This window comes from Armigeres subalbatus, chromosome 3 (assembly GCF_024139115.2).
Source record: "Armigeres subalbatus isolate Guangzhou_Male chromosome 3, GZ_Asu_2, whole genome shotgun sequence".
In the NCBI taxonomy this organism is placed as follows: Eukaryota; Metazoa; Arthropoda; class Insecta; order Diptera; family Culicidae; genus Armigeres; species Armigeres subalbatus.
In genome coordinates this window covers 331154427-331160937 of record NC_085141.1, presented here as the reverse complement: position 1 = coordinate 331160937, position 6511 = coordinate 331154427, and the positions used below count along the sequence as shown (strand labels likewise).

The following is a 6511-nucleotide window of genomic DNA, read 5'->3' as shown; positions in this document are numbered from 1 at the left end:
CAATCCGCGCATTACGCAACTCGTGGCGAACTCTGCTGTGTTTCCCCGCTACTTCCAGATTGACTTCTTCAGATCTTTGTTCGTTGCGTTTAACGTTCCCTGTCCACTGAAGGGTGAGAGGCTTTCTTGGGCCAGAAACACCAAGTTCCTTCGCGATCTTGTCCTCCAGCATCGTAATTTGTGAACCCTCGTCCACGAATGCAAACACCGCTAGACTTTTCCCATTTGGAGCACAACTGGCAGAATTCGAAAAAGCGTATTCCCGCCGTCAGCAGCTTGTGTACCCGACGATACATTCACCGAGTGTGTCCAGGTTGTTGGAGGGGACGAAGAATGAAGAAGAGTGTGGTGTTTCAGTCGACATCCATCGAATTCGCTTCCTCTCCATGATTTGCATAACCATTCTCCATTCTCATCGGCTCCGGCAGCTTTCGACCAATTCTTACATGAGCATTGGGTTAGCTAAATGCTCTTCCTGGCCCACCGCCTGAAAGTGGTCCACGAAGTTTTGCACTGCCAGCCCGAATTTTAGAATGGATTCCGAACGATCATGTCTGGGTCCAGGCGTTTGTGCGGATTTTCTCGTGTAGCGAGCGAACCAGTAGTTCTGGGCGACCATAAAGCGTGCGGAGGGTGCTAATGACTTGTAGTACAAGTATAACAACTCTGGTGGACATTAGCATCTACATCATAAGCCGGAGCGTTGGACCGATGAATTGCTGGAGGACACGACTGTACTGACGCGGAGAATGCTTGTAATTTCCTTGACGACGTCGTGAACTGTTGGAAGGGCTCACGGATGGGAGCCGATCGTACGGCCTGGCGCTGGATTCCGTAATTCGTTGAGCGAGAATTTGGCTCCGAAATGTCCTTTGCGACCATTGAGCCGGTGGGATGTTTGGGTTGAAATGATTTGCAGCTGTTTTAACTTGTGATACGGATGTTTTCGATACGAATGCCCGGTTGAAAGGAACATCGATGGTTATTGGCCTGACATTTTTTGGGGCCGGAGGAACCAATTCAGCTGGGACATCGTTCCGATTACCCAGTGTTTCCCAACCGGTCTTCCTATGTGCCGAATGGGTTACCAACCAGTCCGAGACCTTTTCTCTAGAGCTTCTACTCGACTCTATCACACTACCACGTTCGGAAATCTGCAACATCAACTCGTTTTTCTTCTCCAACGACTATCGGCGAATCGTTTGCTGTTTTTACAGACGCGCTTTATCTGCTCCCAGCTTGTGCTGTCGAAGGATTGATTCTTCATCCTTCAGCTTCCGTTCGTCCTCCAACTGGCGTTTGAAGGCTTCTTCTTCTTTCAGCTCAATCCTTTTCAGCTTCGCTTCTTCTTCGATCAAGGCCATTCGGGCTCTAACAACCGACGATCGACTACTCCCACTTTGGATCGACGCTTCCTTCCCGAAAGCGTTCGTGCTTAGTCAGTAATTGATAAACAGATGAAATTTGCAACTTTCTGAAATGAAAATAATCTTCGTTTTGGACAGTGCACCATATTTTGGAACCTCAAATGTACACATTTTGGACGCCCCCAATTAAGTCTCTTAAAAGTCGAATTATCAATTCGCTGTGGTCATTGTGCCGAAGAAAAGCCCCATTTTTCGATTGGCATACATGAATAAGATGCATTCTAAATTCTAAATTTCGACAGGAACTTATTAGTGTGCATTTTGAGAGCGATGTATACTTTAAAGCGTAACGCAATGTAACGCTTGCCTTCTTGTCCAAACTGATTTCATTAAAATTTCATCTGAATATCGTTATTTTTGCACAGGAAACTGGTTAAACAAATGCAAAACAACATTATTCTCTTGAAGCCAGTGATGGAATTAGCAACGGCATTGATTTTGGGTCAGAATTCAAGAAAATGTCACAAAATTAGTTCTATACAATTGACAAGATATATAAGGCTAGGGTAAATATGAATAAAAAGCTCAGGGTGCACAGTAGGGTGGCTCAAAAAACACTTTTTCAATTTTTTTGATTTAACACTGCCCAAACGTTGACCGATTTGACTGAAATTTTGTCCAGAGCATCGGGGCATCAAATAGAACCGAATAAGAGGGTGGCCCATCACAAAAATTGAACAAAGTTTTTTCCATACTAATTTGAGCCACCCTAGTGCACAGAGAAATATGATCAATTATGAATTATAAGGAAGCAAGATTTTCTCTAAATCTATGGTCTATGACTGCAGGTGGCCACTAGACGGCCTCCTGGAGAATTCTGAACGTTCGAAAAAATGGCCAATTCGTTAAGTTCGTCCAAAAGCAGCTCGGTGGTCTAGTGGCTATCGCTTCTGCCTTATAAGCAGGAGGTCGTGGATTCAATTCCAAGCTCGTCCCTTTCCTACTTTGTATTTATATCTTAGTTCTTTCTGTGTTTCACGTTATACCAAAACGATTCCTACTGTTATAACCTTCCACACAATTCCAAAACCTCCCGTGGCACCTATGAGAGGTCGTAGAGTTCTCTGCATCTTTCTTAAGTAGGTGTCCAACAAACCATCCTTCCCCTTCCTCAGCATTCGCAAGGACGTGGCCAGGACAGATCTCGACTATTGGAGAGTGCATTGCTTCCATCTAAGAGTTAGTGATTAATCCCAAATCAATATCTGTGATAACGGATTAAAGTGCTACTACTCTCATACAATAGGCTTGGCTTGTACCACCTACGAATTTGTGCGAACTGCTAAATGCTAATGCTAATGCTAATTCGTTAAGTTCGTCCAAAAGCAGCGTCATTTTTTCTAGTTCACTTCTGACGGTGATCTGGAAGTTAATTAACAACTCTTGCTCTTCTATGACCGCAGATTGGCCACCCGAAAATCCGGAACGTCCTTAAAAATAGTCATTTTGTAAAGTTCGTCTTATGGCGGTAAGCACCAACGAGGATAATACTCGATTTAATACGTATTACTGAAAATCCAGTATTAAAGTTAATACTTCGAACGGTAAGCTCCAAACTCGTATTAAGTACGCAACCATTTTTCGCTCTTCACGATAGTGAGAATGTATGCGTGAGAGAATGATGAAATCATAAATAATAAACGATGACTCTTGCCACTCTTGCAGCTATTTGTTTTGCTGGTTTTGCTATCATTTCCTGATTGATTCGGAATAAATTCGCGGAAAGAAAACAATATTTTTTCGGCATAAATCGGAAGTGCGTTGGACAAAGATCAAGGAAACGGATACGAGAATCCATTGATTGCGATCAAGACTTCAGCAGCTTGGACTTGTAGCGACGGATCTGGAATTTACGGTAAGCTCCGTAGCAAGTGTTCGATTTTGTGCTATCTGTAAAAGTTCCTTTATCCGTGTGTTCTGTTTCAATGGTTTCAATAGTAACACAATGCTATTGTGTTCTGCAACTGATGGGATCCGCTGCGCCATTCACGGAATCTGGACCAGCAATTCGGGAGCGGAATCATCTCTGACAATCTGTTGGCTGCTTCTATGGCGCAATCGACGTAGCAAAATCTTTACGGGCACCCGATGTTATAATCGTCCATGGCGCAATGCATGTATCGCTGCTCCACAGGACATTGGATCGATGATAAGTCCTAAAAGGACAAGTTCCAGATAAACCTGGACCAAAAAGACGTTTCGGTAAAGTGAAACTGCCGAGCAACAACATTATCATTGAATGAAAGCATGAAAAAAAGCAGGGCGGCTACGGATACTTCTCGCATAACGAATAATCTAGCAGCAGCGCTTCAGGCGCTTCAAAACCCCACCGGGGTACGACTCCTATTAAGAAAGCCGACGATTTCGTCAGATGGAACCAGAATCGACACGGCTCGTCCAGATGGGTGAGGTGATGAAGAAGGATATTTCTGTTAATTTCTAGATAAAATATTTTGTCATAATGTAAAAAATAAATAATCTGTAAACGTATGGCAGTTCCTTGCAAAATTGTGTTATTATTTACATACCTATTTTAGCTGAAATTTTTGAATAATTGTTTTATATTGAAGAAATCTAAGAATGTTTTCAAAACTGTTGGAGTTTTCGTTGTTGTGAATGTTTAATATCCTAGAAAAGGAATTGTAGAAATTCTTCGAATTCTAGGAGCATTATTACGGATAGAAGAATTACCTGAAACTCCGGGAGAAGTGCAATCAGAAATCGTGGAGAAATACTTTCGGATTTTCTGAAGAATCTTTTGTACTATTCATTTTTGGATTCTAAAGCGAGTTACCTGAAATTTCCGAATACATATACCTCAGAACAGCTGAGAAAACTCTTTCAGAAGAAAAATGTGTTTCCTCAAAATTTATGATATGTACAATTTTCGATATTTCTTAGAGCAATTCTGTTCACCTGGAATCCTCTCCGAACACCTGAAACAACTTTAGAAAATGTTTCGGAATTTCTGAAGAAGTTCTTTTTGAATTTTCTGGAGGATATTCGAAATTCCTGAAGGCTTATCTCGGAATTCCTAAAAATTACTACTCGAAAATATTTTTTGCTGATTTTGTGGAAGTATAACAACAATATTACAAAAGCAATTTCCTCAGAAGTCCCAATGAAATCGTTTCGGAACACTCAAGAGTATTTTTTAGGAACTCTAGGAAGATTTTTTTCCGGAATTCTCAAAGTGAACACAATACTCTGGCAGAATTCCTTAAGAACACTTGAACTTCCCGATGAATTGATCAGGCATTCTACCAGGAGTTACTCCAGAAAATCCTCCTGAAATTCTACAAGAAATTGCTCCAGCACTTTCACCAAGAATATCACCAGAAAATCTTAGAGGAGTTACACAAAGGATTCTCCAAAAACTTAACCAGGAGTTCATCAAGGCATTTCACCAGTAGTTGCTCCAGGAATTCCTCCTAAAATTCCAACAGCAATTTCTGCGTGAGTTTAACCAGAAATTCCTCTAGGAGTTCCACAAAGAAATCCTTCGGAAATTACACAAGGAGTTCTCCAAAAACTAAACCGGCAACTTTACTCAAGGCATTCCACAAGACGGTTCCCAGGAATTCCTAATAAAATTTTAGCTTGAATTCCACTTTAAATTGCACCTGGAGGAAATCTCGGTGGAATTCTGTGAACTTCCTGGAGGACTTCCGGACGGATTTCCTAGAATAATTCTTGATGGAACTCCTGGAAGAATTTCCTGTGAACATCCCTGAAGAAATCCCTATGTAGTTCCCGGAGGAATTTCTGCTAGAATATCCAGAGACATTTCTAAAAGAAAATTGGAGGAATTCCAAGTCGATTTTTTGGAGAAACTCTCGTAGATCTTCCTGGAGGAATTCAGTTCAGTTTCATTATCCTCCAGGAATTCCTTCAGATTTTCCTCTAGGAGTTTCTTCTGGAATTCATCCAAGAGTTCATTTTTGAATTCCTCCAGGAGTTACTTCAACATTTATTGCAGAATTACCTTCTGGAATTCCTCAAGGAGTTTCTCTTTGAATTCCTCCAGGAGTTCCTTTTGAAATTCCCCCAGGAGATCCTTCTAGGAGCCCTCCAGGAGCTCCTTCCATAATTCCTTAAGTAAAATACCCGGATGAGCAGCTGAAATACCTCAAACCTAAATCCCAACCCCGTCCATCACCAAATTACGCAATCTAACCTTGAATCGCCACGAGTATTTTGGTATTTGTCCCTTTCCCTTACTAACAGTTGATAATAAGACGTTATCGATTGTAAATATCATTTAAGGTATCGGCTCCGTTAAGTGTTATACACGCCTGAGCCTGCCAAATAAATACAATAGTTACAAAAAAAAATCCTTCAGTAGTTTCTGAAAGAACTTTTGAAGGAATTCCTGGAGAAACTTCCGAAGGAATTCCTGGAGAAACTTCTGAAGGATCTCCTAGAGAAATTTCCGAAGGAGTTCTTGGAGGAACTTCTGGAGAAACCTCCGAAGGAATTCTTGGAGAAACTTCCCGAGAAACTCCTGGAGGAATTCCTGGAGGAACTCCCGAAAGAATTCCTGGTAGAACTTCCGAAGAAATTCCTGGTGGAACTTCCGAAGAAATTCCTGGAGAAACTTTCGGAGGAATTCCTGGAGGAACTTCCGAAGGAATTCCTGGAGGAACTACCGAAGGAATTCCTAGAGAAATTTCCGAAGGAATTCTTGGAGGAACTTCCGGAGAAAATCCTGAAGAAACCTCCGAAGGAATTCTTTGAGAAACTTCCGGAGAAACTCCTGGAGGAATTCCTGGAGAAACACCTGGAAGAACTCCCGACAGAATTCCGAGTAGAACTTCCGAAGAAATTCCTGGTGGAACTTCCGAAGAAATTCCTGTAAAAACTTCCGGAGGAACTTTCGAAGGAGTTCCTGGAGGAACTTTCGAAGGAGTTCCTGGAGGAACTTTCGAAGGAGTTCCTGGAGGAACTTCCGAAGGAGTTCCTGGAGGAACTTCCGAAGGAATTCCTGGAGGAACTTCCGAAGGAGTTCCTGGAGGAACTTCCGAAGGAGTTCCTGGAGGAACTTCCGAAGGAGTTCCTGGAGGAACTTCCGAAGGAGTTCCTGG

At 42.1% G+C, this 6511-nt stretch overlaps 1 long non-coding RNA gene across 1 annotated transcript; it reads left to right on the top strand.

Annotated features, from left to right (window-relative positions):
* Nucleotides 1-3145: 3145 nt before the first annotated feature.
* On the top strand, nt 3146-3935 carry LOC134221241 (uncharacterized). Its single transcript, XR_009982282.1, has 2 exons — nt 3146-3282; nt 3366-3935. It is a non-coding gene; the product is annotated as an uncharacterized LOC134221241 (long non-coding RNA).
* The last annotated feature ends 2576 nt before the right edge of the window (nt 3936-6511 follow it).